The 15,000-nt window shown below is 34.6% G+C and overlaps 1 protein-coding gene across 8 annotated transcripts in view; it reads left to right on the top strand.

Moving 5' to 3' along the window:
• The window catches only part of LOC106876779 (uncharacterized), a 786,971-nt gene that overhangs the window by 80,064 nt on the left and 691,907 nt on the right, over positions 1-15,000 (top strand). Inside the window, exon 1 of one of the 8 annotated variants that reach the window (XM_089364782.1) lies at positions 11,809-12,221. The exons of 4 other annotated variants lie outside the window; for them this stretch is intronic. The gene's annotated coding sequence lies outside the window, so the exon portion shown is untranslated. Of the gene's footprint in view, positions 1-11,808; positions 12,222-15,000 lie in introns of those variants that run through there. 3 more of the 8 variants (XM_089364791.1, XM_089364788.1, XM_089364785.1) reach the window with 3 other exon arrangements.

Raw genomic sequence — 15,000 nt, 5'->3', positions numbered from 1 at the left:
ATTGCAACACCACTCTTCAGAGCAACAATAGAAGCATTAGCAATACTAACAACAACAACAACAGCTATAGTGACATTAATACTGTAACAAACATAGGAATAACATGGCTGTAAAAATAGCAACACTAGAATAAAAAAGAAAATTGCATCACGGTAAGAATAATAACAGCAACACCACCAACAACAAGGATAGCAACACACTACTAGCAACAACAACAACGATAGCAACATCATCACTATCCCAACCTTAGCAATAACATTAGCAACGCCATGAACACAACCACCATAAATAGCAACGCCACCACAAGGAAAGAAAACCAAAGCAACACCAAACCAAAAGCACCAATAGCAACACCAGGACAACAAAACTTCAAACACTGCAGTAAAATTAGCATCGCTATGATAACAATACCAACAACAATAATAGTTGTAATGCCAACACACCACCACCACAAACAGTAGTAGAAATATTCTTATTACTTGTTTCAGTCATTTGACTGCGGCCATGCTGGAGCACCACCTTTAGTCGAGCAAATCGACCCCGGACTTATTGTTTGTAAGCCTAGTACCCATTCTATCGGTCTCTTTTGCCAAACCGCTAAGTTACGGGGACGTAAAAACACCAGCAATGTCAAGTGATGTTGAGAGGACAAACACAGACATACAAACACACACACACACACACACACATATATATACAAAGGTTTTCTTTCAGTTTCCGTCTACCAAATCCACTCACACGGCTTTGGTGGGCCCAAGGCTGTAATAGAAGACACTTGCCCAAGGTGCCACGCAGTGGGACTGAACCAGAAAGAAACCATGTGGTTGGTAAGCAAGCTACTTACCACACAGCCACTCCTATGCCTATGTTTGCTAGAAATAGTGATCAAACCTCCTTCAAATCAAAGAATGCCATTTCAAAAAAAAAAAAAAAAGACACATTGTGCAATGTTGTACTAAATGGTGTTTAGCTGAAGTCAAACCTGATCAAGTAGATGCCAAATCAAAAGAATTCTATCAGTGACCAACTTGTCTTTTCCTTAAAATGCTAGGGTGTGATTTTAAGGGAGATTTGAAAGCTGATCTTAGCATGTTCAGTGATCATATAATGGGCCCTTCAGTGGCATAGGGTCCTAAGGGTTTATACAGATGGAGGTTATAGATTTTGTTGGGGCTTTATATTGTTTGTGCTGCTTGTTTCTGTCGAATGCAATGTTTATTTATCCACATTGTTTTGATTTAATCATGCCTTATCTCATAGCTTCAAGATTTCAATGACGTTATTGTTTATTTCTCGAATGACATTTGAGGGTAGGTGTGAAAGGGCAGATGTGACTGAGTTGAATATAAAACAGGTAGAATTTTTGGGTCGGGTCGAATATACCTATTTAAATGCTAAATGGTTAAATGTCATGTCAAGAAAATGTTAATGGTGACTGTATCATTATTTGTTGTTGCAGATGATGATGATCGTTTTCTCAATCAGGGCCCACATGGCCTCTGAGGGTCCATGTAACAAAATAGTTAATTGGAGATCCACAATAGTATTTTAAGGGCCCCTGAAAAATATGTTGCCTTAGATGTATGTACTGGTATTTTTATTGCAAGAATCAGCTCGGTTTCTTTCTCTAACATTTTACAGAGTTAAGGTGGCGAGCTGGCAGAAACGATATTTCGTCTGCAGTTACGTTCTGAGTTCAAATTCCACCGATGTCGACTTTGCCTTTCATCCTCTCAAGGTCGATAATGATGATGATGATGATGATGATGATGATGATGATGATGATGGTGGTGGTGGTGGTGGTGGTGGTGGTGGTGACGATGGTGATGATGACAGTAAACAATAAAAACTAAGAGAAATAATTAAAGAAGAAAAAAATAACAAGTTGCTATAGAAATAGCAGTAACAGTAACAGCATTAATTATACAAAACAACAACAACACTAATGGTGAATAAAACAACTACAACGGTAATAACACCAACATTAATATTAGTTACTTTGAGATCAAAGTTAATAACATTGACAATATTAATAACTATAATGATACTAACCACAACAACTAAGATTACCTGTAGTAGTAGTAGTAGTAGTAGTAGTAGTAGAAATATTTATAATTATATTCTGAGGGAGAAAGGACAATATCACCTCAGGGGAAAAATGGTAACAAAAACGGATGTTGGCAAATGAATATATATTGTTTATAGTTAATTACATTCCTCTAACGACTTTCTAAAAATATCTACAGGTGTTCTCATCGAAGCTTTTCTTTCCACAAATTTTTACATATTCATCTTTATTTTTAATAATTCCTATGTTTTATTTTATTTATTTATTTATTTTTAGTTTATACTGTTTTTTTTTATGGGGTTATTGTGTTTTCTTTTGTTTTTTTTCTTCATTTTTTTTTTGTCTTCATTTTTATATTTCATTTATTTCCTGTCTACTTTTTTCTCATTCCTTTCTCACCTCACACACAAACTGCAATTCATTTTTTCTTTTTATATTTCATTTTTATTTTTTAATTAAAAAAAATATTAGCTAAATTCATCTGTCTTTTGTTTAAAACTTCCCTCTCTCTTTTCTTTCTCGCACTTTCTCTCCCTCTTTCTCTCTATCTTTATTTCTCTTTCTTTTTATTTTTCTACCTGTCTGTTTCTCTGTCTTTATGCCTAATTATCTATTTATCAGTCTATCTGTTTATCTATCTATCTATCTATCTATCTATCTATCTATCTATCTATCTATCTATTTATCTATCTATCAATCTATCTATCCATGTATCTATCTATCTATCTATCTATCTATCTATCCATGTATCTATCTATCTATCCATCCATCCATCCATCCATCCATCCATCCATCCATCCATCCATCTATCTATCTCTCAATCTGTCATTATATGTCAGTCTATCTGTGTGTCAATATGTCTAACTATCTATCCGTCTTTCTAGTTACATGTGTGCTAATGTATATAAATGTATGTGACTGTATAAATATATAAGTATTTTATATAAATACCATATACATATATACAAATATACATAAAGTGATGTGTCTGAATAATACACATAGACACACACACACACACACACATATGTATGTATGTATGTATATTTCTGTATATGCATATGTGAGAGCAAGCGTGTATATGACTATGATGTATGTGTGTATAGGTATATATATATGTATGCGTGCATAACTAAGCATGTATGTAAATCAGTATATGTGAGTTTAGATGTAACAGTATCTTAAACACATAGACGTATTCAAACAAATTAGACAGAATGATATAGGCATACAAATGTGTGTGTGTGTGTGTGTGTATGTGTGTGTGTGTGTGTGTGTGTGTGTGTGTGTGTGTGTGTGTGTGTGTAAAACATTAAAAACAAATTAATAACTGAATTAATATGGTACAAAGCATCATATACAATACTTTTATACACAATAACAATAACACCAACAGGCAACAAAACCCTCATACCGCTACCACTCAACCACTTCCCAACCGCATCAACAACAACAACAACAACAACAACAACAACAACAACAACAACAACAACAACAACAACAACAACAACAACAATGACGATTGCAATAACGAACTTAAAACATTCTGTGTCTCTTCATTTCCAGAAGTAATTCTTCTATTATTTTTTAAGAATTTGCCTATAATATTTTACCTACTAATTTCCTTTGAAGAATTCTAAGAAGTTATTACTCATCAAACTATGATTAAATAATTTTCTATAGAACAGGAACTTTTTAAAATATTCTATTATACTGCGTTAGAATAAGAGACAAATGATATGTGCAAGTTTCTCTTGTGTATGTGTGTGTCTATATATATATATATATATATATATATATATATATATATATATATATATATATATATATATTTATGATATATAACATATATATATATATATATATTTATGATATATAACATATATATATATATATATATATATATATATTATATCTATTATATATGAGCATATATCATATAAATGTATATGTAATATATCTATAATGCATATATATTCATATGAGTATATATGTATTTATATATACATATATATATATATATATGTGTGTGTGTGTGTGTGTGTGTGTGTGTGTGTGTAATTTGTTGAATTAAATGTGTTGGTATGTTTATGTGTGTATGTGTGTGTTGGATTATATATAACAAGATATTTTACAGTTTCAGTAATGGTGTGTATGTATATTTATATATTCTGTTGTGTGCGTGTGCGTGTGTGTGTGTATATAAATACACCAAAGATGAAGGACATACAATATATGTGCATATATTGGTATATTGTGTATCACTGTTTTCCTATGTACAAAGACAAATTTACTCAAAACTCGCTGTGTGTGTCCGTGTGAGTGTGTATATGTCTGTGTGCGTGTGTGTAAGCAAACACATTCACACACATATATTCATATACACACACGTGTATACATGTGTGTGTGTGTTTGTGTGTTTCTCTCTCTCATGTTTATAATTTAATTACATATGTCATATTACACAAGTTTGCATGTAATGTATACATACATATATCTACACACACACACACACACATACACATGCATTCATACACATACATACACACACACAGAAATACAAAAACACACAATTGCACACAAACATGCATTCATGTCGTTCATACACATCCGATTGCATCATCATATCGCATTATTTGACTAAAGAAAAATAACAAAGAATAAATTTTAAGAGATTGTAATGTCTCTTTATCACTGTCTTTCCTTCTTCTTGTGCAGAATGTAATCTAAATAATTCCTGCTAATTACAAAGACATCTTCAGTTCAGTAAGAATTAAAGAACCAAATGACTTTGTTAATAATGCTGCTTATTTTGTTTATGTCTATTGGTGTCTGTAAATCTTTGCTCTTCCTGTTTGATATTATATCATACATAGGAAATAGCAATATTTCAAAGGTTGGAGTTGATGTGTATGTGTATGTGTGTGTGTGTGTTGAGGGGGTGGTGGTGTTTGTATGTAGTGTGTGTGTGTGTGTGTGTTGGGGGTGTGTGTGTTTGTATGTAGTGTGTGCGTGTGTGTATTTGTGTTTGTGTTTGTGTGGGAATGCATTTGTATCAATGTATTTTGTGAACTTATGATTGTTTAAATATATGTTTAATGTGCACCTCTGTGCTTGTGTGTGTGTGTGTGTGTGTGTGTGTGTGCGTGTGTGTGCGTGTGTGTGTCATTGTGTGTATGTGTGTACCTTTGTATGATTGTGTTTTATTGATGTGTTTAACATGTATATGTGCATGTATATATGTGTGTGTATATATATATATATATATATATATATATATATATATATATATATATATACATATATGTGTGTATGTATGTGTATATGTATGTATATATATATATAGTCAATAACATGAGTGTGTATGTGTGTGTGTGTGTGTGTACATGTGTGCATGCACGCATGTGTGTGTGCATGTGTGTATTTGCGTGTATCTCTGTTGTTCAATAATGACAGTTCAGTTGTTCAGTCAACTACATCACCTGCTCCTATATTCATATACAAAAGGCTGAGTATTCCACAGACAAGTGTACACTTAATTCTCAGGCTTCAGTATCATGTCACAATGTGTCTGACAAGGCTGTAATTCTTTTACAACACGTACAATCCACCCCATGGGCCTCTGAATAGGATTCCCTTTACCCAATATCACCAACTTAATATACATTGATCCAAAACAATAGAAAACGATATTTTCCCACGATGTCACACAGTGCGTTTGAACCTGGGACCTCTTGGTCAGAAAACAAACTTCATAACTATTCACCCACACTGCATCTACATACTGAACAGACGAGATTGGATTGTCCATGTTAAATCCACTGAAAGACAAAAGACTCAGTATGTTCTCTCCACCAACCAGAGTCTGATGTGAAGGCCATGAATTTGAGTTGGAGATCATACTGGTTGGATGAGCCTTGTTCTGCCACACTGGCTTGACATGTCTTGGTAAAGGGGTTCCTTTTTTTATATTTTTACTCAAGAGTAGTTAAGCCAATTTCATCAACCCTAATACTCTATCGACCCTCAAATGACGAAAAGCAAAGTTAGCTTTGGTAGGATTTGAACTCAGAATGTAAGGATGAATGAAAAGCTGCAACGCATTTTGCCCAGTCTGATAATGGTTCTACCAGCTTACCACCTATATATATCTATATTTGTGTGTATATGTGATAAAGTAATGTTTAAAGTAGCCACTGCGATGCATGTTGGGTACAAAGTGAGTACAAAAGAGAAATGAAGCAATGGTTTTCACTTAGATCTTTAAGATTTTGGCTTTAAAAATCGTTTGACTGAAGAAAATATTTACTGAGCAAGTTCTGACCAAAACTCTTATGTAGAGATGAAGGCGACAGTGGCAACCACTGATGAGAAGAGTTTTATTAGCTTTTGCAGATAATACAGCTTTTGTGTCTATTGCTGATTGAAGGATTAATTTACTAATAACAATGGTCACTTCAACCTTTTTGTTGCTATAACTGTGGAAATATACTGCCTTTAAATCAAGTTGATAAAATCATCGTTAGATATCACCTGCTCTTTCCTCATCTTATAGGAACTACACCTGATGTTCTCAAGCATCACACATCTGATAATGGATAGTGTCTAACTGAGTTGCTCAGTGATGGCACTCATCAGCCTGTTGGCATTTTTACTGCTGATATTCTGAAACTTCTGGACAAACTTGGCAATCCTTGATGACATTTAAAACTCTGGGAAAATGTTTTGTCTCTTGGCCACAGACAACATGTCCCTCTAGAAGTCTTCAGCTCATTGCTAACCTCGGACACAAAGCACTCAGTCATTTTCAAAGAATGTGGGGATTTCTAAGCCTTTGCATCTATCCTTAGCTACAGCAAAGAGCATGGGTTGCCCTTTCGTTTCCTGTGTCATTGGTCATAATGATGCTGTTGATACAATTGAAAAAGTAATGAGAAAATTAAAATTTGGTGCATACTCTTTGACCTCTGTGACATTTAGATCTTCAAATTTAGGAAAGCAAATTTTCGGTCACAAATACCTGACACAGACACTATGTGTGTATGTATGTGCGCGCGTGTGTGTGTGTTCATATGTCTTTATGTTTGTTCCGTCCCCCTCCACCACTTGACAACTGTAGTGGTTTGTTTGTGTCCCTGTGACTAAAGGAGTTCAGCTAAAGAAACAAATTAGATGAGTCCCAAGTTGTGTATGTGTGTGCATTTGTGCGTGTGCATGTATGAGTGTGCATATGAGTGTGTGTATGAGTGTGTGTGTGTGTTTTTCTTTACATCTAAAAGATACTTGACAGTCAACCATGCTTTGTATTACCTAAGATAATAAACAAGAACGTATATACCAGACCCATGAAAAATATGTTTGACAATTTCAAACATGCATGAGGGAGCACTTTGTATATCAGGTCAAGATGACCAGAACTGCCAATGAACCTTTTGAAGCCATTGCTGGTGCTATTGAGGGGAAACACACTGTTTTCTTTACTTTTTGTGTTGGTGATTAATTAATTTATGGAGAAATTTTCGAAGGGAAGAATTTCTGGAATATAATAGAAGAATAATAAAGATGCTAGGTGATTCTGATCTAGATGAAGTTGCTGCCTTAGTGATGATTACAAGAACAACAGAAGAAATGCAACTAATATTGGATAGTTGAATAAAAGAGGGAAGCGGTGATGGTCTGGTTATTAACTGTTCAAAGACAGAAATGATGAATATAAATTATGCCAATCCCTTCTAATTGCGGTATAGAAAGAAAAATAATTAAGATTACTTGACACTTGGAGTATTTGAAGACTGTGATTGTAAATAATGGCTGGCTTGGTTTGGAAGGTGGAGAAAGAAGTAGAAATAAAGAGAATAATGGGCAATGAGCATGTTGAAATTTATGTGGATGTCCAGTTATTTCTTGACATCATCATCTTCATCATCATCCTCATAGGTTCTACGTCCACTTTTATTCATGCTGACATGAGTTGGACAAGACTTCCTGAGGTAATACTCTACAGCAGGATGCACTTCTTGATGCCAACCTTTCTTTTCAATGAGACACATTGTTTTATGTCTTCAAACATTGAACCACTGAGCAAGATGTTTTGTTTATGGGAAACCGAGTTATGCCATCACTACCCAAGCAGTGACAATGTAAGGCCATGGAGATACACACGCACACACACACACACACACATACACACACATGCATGCACATGTGCACTCACATGAAAACGTGTGGGCTTACATCCTTTCCTTTACTGTGTGGTAAGAAACTTGCTTCTCAATCCCATGGTTTTGGCTTCAATCCCACTGCATGATGCCTTGGGCAAGTGTCTTCTGCTATAACTCTCTCTCTCTCTCTCTCTCTCTCTCTCTCTCTCTCTCTCTCTCTCTCTCTCTCTCTCTCCCTCTCTCTCATGACACTTGTATTTTCTTTTCCTCATGTATCACTCACTTAAATCTCCCCAAATTTCCTTCTTTATCAGTCGGTTTCTTTCACTAAACTTCCTTCTGTCTCACCCAATGTGGACAGGAAGAGAGTTGTCTCTTTATGCGGTTATCAATTTGGATAACACCCTCCTCTCTTTCTCAGCTCACATGCTCTCTTTGCTTTGTCATCATCCTCTCTCAGAATTAATATATTTTCTACCAACAACACTCAACCATTCCCCCTCCTCCTCCACCCCTCCCTCTTCTTTAAACCATATCAGTAAGTCAGCCTCCCTCTCATCCACTTTACCTCTCTATGCCACACTTTCTCTCTTTCTCTCTTTCTCTATCCCCCTTCCCTCCCTCTCTCACTTCTGTTGCTCACCTATGTGTCTAGTCTTTGTATACCTTAGTAGACCAGTCAGACCAGTTACATCAGTAGGTAAAAAAAAAAAAAAAAAAAACTACGAACATAACAAAGAGAAATCATATAAAACAACAAACAGTACCACACCTTGGTTGACGTTGTTTAACTATATAAAACGAGGAAGAGAAAGATAGTAGACAGAGGCATACATTACACAAGTATGTGTGTGCGTGAGTGCGTATGTATATATATATATATATGTAATATAATATTCATATAAATGTATATACATTCTGTGCATGTGTGTGTGTCTCTCTCTCTCTCTCTCTCTCTCTCTCTCTAAATATATATATATATATATATATTGAAGTATTGAATGTGTGCGTGCTGTGCATGTTCATTCATATATGTTCACATTTATAGTTTTGCTATGCATTCAATTTCATTCTCTTACATTAACCTCAATTCACCTGTCATTTTGACCTCCTTATTCATATTAACTATTTAAAAGATTATTCATATCCAAATGCACAGACATGCAATAAGCAAATAGTGCATTTGGATATCTGTCTTCGTTGAAGGTCAATATCAATTTAAACCAATACTGAATGAGTACTCGGTCATGTTTGGTCATATTTGTTATGGCTTGGTTGTATATGTCTTGTACATTTAAAAACGAAAAAACAAATTAGTTTCGTTTATTTTTTTGTAAAAGTTTAAATTTTGAATATTTGGTATTCTTCAATGCATTCAAACACACACACTCACAATTATTATTGTATATCTCTCACTCACCCAAGATTCTTCTTTTATTTACCACCTCCACACACCTCCCTATTTTTCTTTACCAACTGTTTTATTAATCCTGCTGTTCTCCACTCGGTTAGTACAACCACTCATCACTTTCTACTTCCTCAGTCATTTCTGCTTTTTTTTTTACCATCCTCCACTCACCAAATTCATATTTACCGTTAACCACAACTCTATCCTAGTTCACCATTCACTACACTCACTTCTTCCCCATCTCTTATCATGTCACTCTCCTCTATCACTCTTGTAAAATTATTCACTTTCCAAGAATCTGTTCTTATCCTCCTTTCTACTCATTTTCTTTTTTTACCTTGATGGTGTTTTCTGAAAACTTATTCTCACCATATCTTTCTCCTCTTTCCACCAACTTCCACCTACCCTTGCATAATGTGGTGTAGCCAAGTATCTACTCTTGAGCAAGACACATGATACTGTATCCCTATCATACATTAGCCTCTAAACACCTGGCATAAAGTCACTGCCTTCTCTATTAATTATCCACACTCAGTCAAAGAAGCATTTTAGTCTTGTGAGTAACATGGCAATGTCACTAGTACTAGTGCCATGAAAGAATCCACAGAGCCATAGAAATCATGCAAAAGCTGACTTTGGATTTCAACTCTAGCATGTCAAATCCTGGCTAAGCATACGACTCATAGTAACGTGCAAGCTGGATATTAAGTGATTATGATCATATATATATATATATATATATATATATATATATATATATATATATATATATATATATATATATATATATATATATATATTTGTTTATATATATGTATATATATATACATACATATATATATATATTTGTTTATATATATACTGAAACTGAACCAAATTCGATGACTGGCACCCATGCCAGTAGAGTGCTAACAGCACCATCTGAGCAGGATCACTGCCAGAGCAGCGGTCTTGCTTCCATGATGGTGGCATGTAAAAAGCACCCACTACACTCTCGGAGTGGTTGGCGTTAGGAAGGGCATCCAGCTGTAGGAACTCTGCCAGATCAGATTGGAGTCTGGTGTAGCCATCTGGTTCACCAGTCCCCAGTCAAATCATCCAATCCATGCTAGCATGGAAAGTGGACGTTAAATGATGATGATGATGATGATGATATACATATATATACAAACATACATATATATATATATATATATATATATATATATATATATATACACACGCACATGCAGCACACACACATATACTCATGCACACAAGTCTATGTATATGTGTGTGTGTGTATCTATAAATATATATATGTGACTATTCATAATGGATATATATATATATATATATATATATATATATATATATGAGTGTGTATACACACATATAGAAATGTGCATCTACACATATGTCAGTACTTTTATATTTGCTGTGAAGACACATAAGTGACGCAGTAGCTGAGAGTTTTTGCTTGACAGATCTCTTGCTCGAAACTGTAGAACTCTCCCGCCATTTATCTATCTTCACAGCCAATAAATAAAGAACTAGATATGTTTTATTCTTTTATTCTACTATTCTTATTTGTACACACATATATTTACGCAGACATATATGCTTTTACTCTTTTACTTGTTTCAGTCTTTTGACTGTGGCCATGCTGGAGCACCACCTTTAGTCGAGCAAATCGACCCCAGGACTTATTCTTTGTATTCCTAGTACTTATTCTGTTGGTTTCTTTTGCCAAACCGCTAAGTTACGGGGACGTAAATACACCAACATCGGTTGTCAAGCAATGTTGGGGGACAAACACAGACACAAACGCACACACACATATATACACATATAAATATATACAACGGGCTTCTTTCAGTTTCTGTCTACCAAATCCACTTACAAGGATTTGGTCGGCCCGAGGCTATAGTAGAAGACACTTGCCCAAGGTGCCACACAGTGGGACTGAACCCGGAACCATGTGGTTGGTAAGCAGGCTACTTACCACATAGCCAACTATACATAAATATATTCTTCATACACACTCAGACACACTCTCACATACACAAGCATCATGCACCTAACACACACACACACACACATACAAGTAAAACAGTTTGTGTGTGTGTGTGTGTGAGTGAGAGAGAGAACATATATGTATTTGTGTATTAACTATATGCTCTCAGACACTTCGGAATGCTTTATTCAACACACCTTAGTTTCTCAGCATAAAACAATAACAAGATATATATATATATACATATATGTATATATACATAAATAAAAAAAACAACGGGAGAAGGGGAAAAAAAATTATGTCAATTGCTGTAACAATACTGAAAAGAAACAAACATTATTGCCACACATAAACGCACACTGTGACACATTTATATACATTCACATGCAAACTTGATCAAATATACAGACACTGAACCGGATATAGACTCACTGAGAAACGTGTACATATACATACACAAAGACACATATACATATGTTAATGATTTTCTTTTTTTATCTGTATGCATGTATGGAAGGGAAGAACTGTTTTTACTTTGTGTTGTAGGCTTCATATCATTAAAAACTAAAGCTTGGATTAGTCAAAGGGGTAAGAATTGTTCTTAATTTTCTTCCTTCTTAATCCTGTTACTCTCTATTTATTGATGTGTTTCCTGTACACATAAATATCTATACGTGTATATATATATATATATATATATATATATATATACATATATATCTTCAGTATATAAATACGAATGTGTGTCTTTGTGAATGGGTATATATCCATGAGTTAATGTGCGTACTTGTATTTATTTGTCAATGTTTTACATTGTGGAAGTGACTGTAATAGTACAAGTGGTTGTTAACCGGCGCCTTGTATAATGACAACAGTAATTTAAGCTTCTAGTGAACCAAAAGTTTCAGCATCTTCTTATTTTCTACTGTTATTTCTCAAGTTTGGATTTTTGATTATTTCTTTGTGAACAGATTTGTATTTTTACTTGTATCAATATTCTCTTTTATTCTAGGCACAGGCCCAAAACTTCTTTTGGGGAGTAGTTGGGTGGGGAGTAGTTGGGTGGGGAGGCAGTCGATTAGATCAACCCCAGTGTGCAACAGGTACTTGATTTATCAACCCAGAAAGGATGAAAGGCAAAGTCGACCGCAGCAGAATTTGAACTCAGGCCGTAACGACAGATGAAATACCACTAAGCATTTCACCCAGCGTGCTAACGTTTCTGCCAGCTCACCACTTTTTCTTGTTTCAGTATTAGTTACTCTTAAGGTGGTGAGCTAGCAGAATCGTTAGCACGCCGGGTGAAATGCTTATCGGCATTCCTTCTCTCTTTACATTCTGAGTTCAAATTCTGCTGAGGTCGACTTTACTTTTCATCCTTTCAGGATTGATAAAATTAAAATGAGTACCAGTTGAGCACTGGGGTTGATGTAATCGGCTTACCCGCTTCCCTGAAATTACTGGCCTGGTGCCAAAATTTGAAACTGATACTAATTACTCTTCGGCATGGCCTGAATGTTACATAATTTTATTTGATCTTGCTTATGAATTCAGAACCCTTGTTCTGTTGGGTGATTGAAGTCACTACTGTCAGCTTTTCAATATTATATCAAATATTAGTGTTCCAGAGCAAATAATACAGTAACTAGATATATGATTTAATTGTTGATTAGACAAGCAATTCCTGATCCAGTAGAAAATCTATGATCAATGATGACTGTTCCATCTTTTATTCATTCCTCGTGTATCTATGATGGTATTATTCAACATGTATTAACTTCTTTCAGAACATACTATGAATTGAGGGAGATATATATAACAGCTATTTCTAGCATGTTAAATATCTTTGTAGAAACTCTTTCATTTCTTTACTTTTGTTCTTTAAGTGCAGGTCAGAATTGATCAAGTTAACTGAAGATCAATTTCATTCCAGCCATACACATCCTGTTTGTTTATTCAGATATTCTGTATCCAGAATTATCTCATCTTCTGTCTTTTACTTATTTTCTTTTTCTGACGCTAGGTTTGAGATTTGTTGGAAATCACGTACTATTTGTTCAATCTTTCTTGTAGCTTATGTTATACTCAGGTCTTGATCCAGCAGAACTATGATCAAAGATCTTCTAGCCATGACCATTCCATTTTTCTTTCAGGTATTGAATTGTAACTCTAGGATTACCTTATCAAGTGTGGATTTTTTTTCAAAAGTTATAGGATATAATTAGAGGAAGTTTTAGCAGTTCTTTCTTACAAATTGATCAACCATGTGGGAGCAGTCTTGACTTTTCTAAATCCTAGTTTCACTTTCAGGTCTATAAACATTTCACTGAACATAATAATTGCCAGTGAAATTCACAAAAATATCTTATTTTCTTTCGCTTTATAAATATACAATCTTGAATGACATAAAAAAAAAAAAAAAAGAAATTAGAAGTGTAAATAAAATTTCCTCATAAATTAACTGTTGCCCATCTGCTTTTGAATTTCAAATTACACCAAGTAAGACTTTACGTTCAGTTTCTCGAGGGTTGGTGAAATAATCACCATATTTCTATTTAAGTTAGATGGGTCATCTAGGATACTTATTAAGGTCTGTTGTCTTATGCTAATCCTTGAATAAACATCTTTAGCTATGTTACCATACAGCAGATTGTCAGTCCTGATCAAAGAGGCTTATGATCAAACTTATTCTGTCCTCATTCTGCCCCATTTTAGCCAGACACTGTGTATCTAGGATCACATTAGTTAATGTATTCTTACCTTATTTTTAAGTGAGTAGAGAATGATATGAGGAAAACTTTACTTTTTTTCCTCATCCTGTCATGTTATTACTTAACATTTCTTGTGCAATCCTTCAGAAATCAAATATATTTTCAAGAAGATGAGTCAAATTCACTGACCAATTTAACATCACCTTTGCTTGCCAATGTAACAAACTCTATTTAGTGGCTCAAGCAGTTAGCAATACCAGTTAAATTTTCCTCAAACCATATGCTGGTGTTTTCCTAAAAAGTTTCCTTACATAAGGTAGTCAGTAGGACAAACAATGCTGTTCCTGTTATACATCAACTTGAAATGGTCGTTGATAGAATGCATTCTATCATCGATCTCCTCAATCAAGAAAAAGTTGGGGCTTCTTAATAAATGCCATCACATTCAATCTCTCTCTTTCTCTCTCCCCATCTATAAACATGCACATATATGTGGCATTTCACTTAGTAATATCCATACACTCTTCATCAACATTTAGTGTCCATACTCCATGCTAGCATAGGTTGAATGGTTTGATAAGATCTGACAGGTCAAAATGACTGTATCAAGCTTCAATATTAGCTTTTTTGCATAGTTCCTGGTTGCCGTTGCAAAC

This window comes from Octopus bimaculoides, chromosome 16 (assembly GCF_046866305.1).
Source record: "Octopus bimaculoides isolate indiv1 chromosome 16, ASM4686630v1, whole genome shotgun sequence".
NCBI classification, from domain to species: domain Eukaryota; kingdom Metazoa; phylum Mollusca; class Cephalopoda; order Octopoda; family Octopodidae; genus Octopus; species Octopus bimaculoides.
The sequence above is the reverse complement of the archived record's forward strand: the minus strand, read 5'-3'. Positions and strand labels throughout refer to the sequence as shown.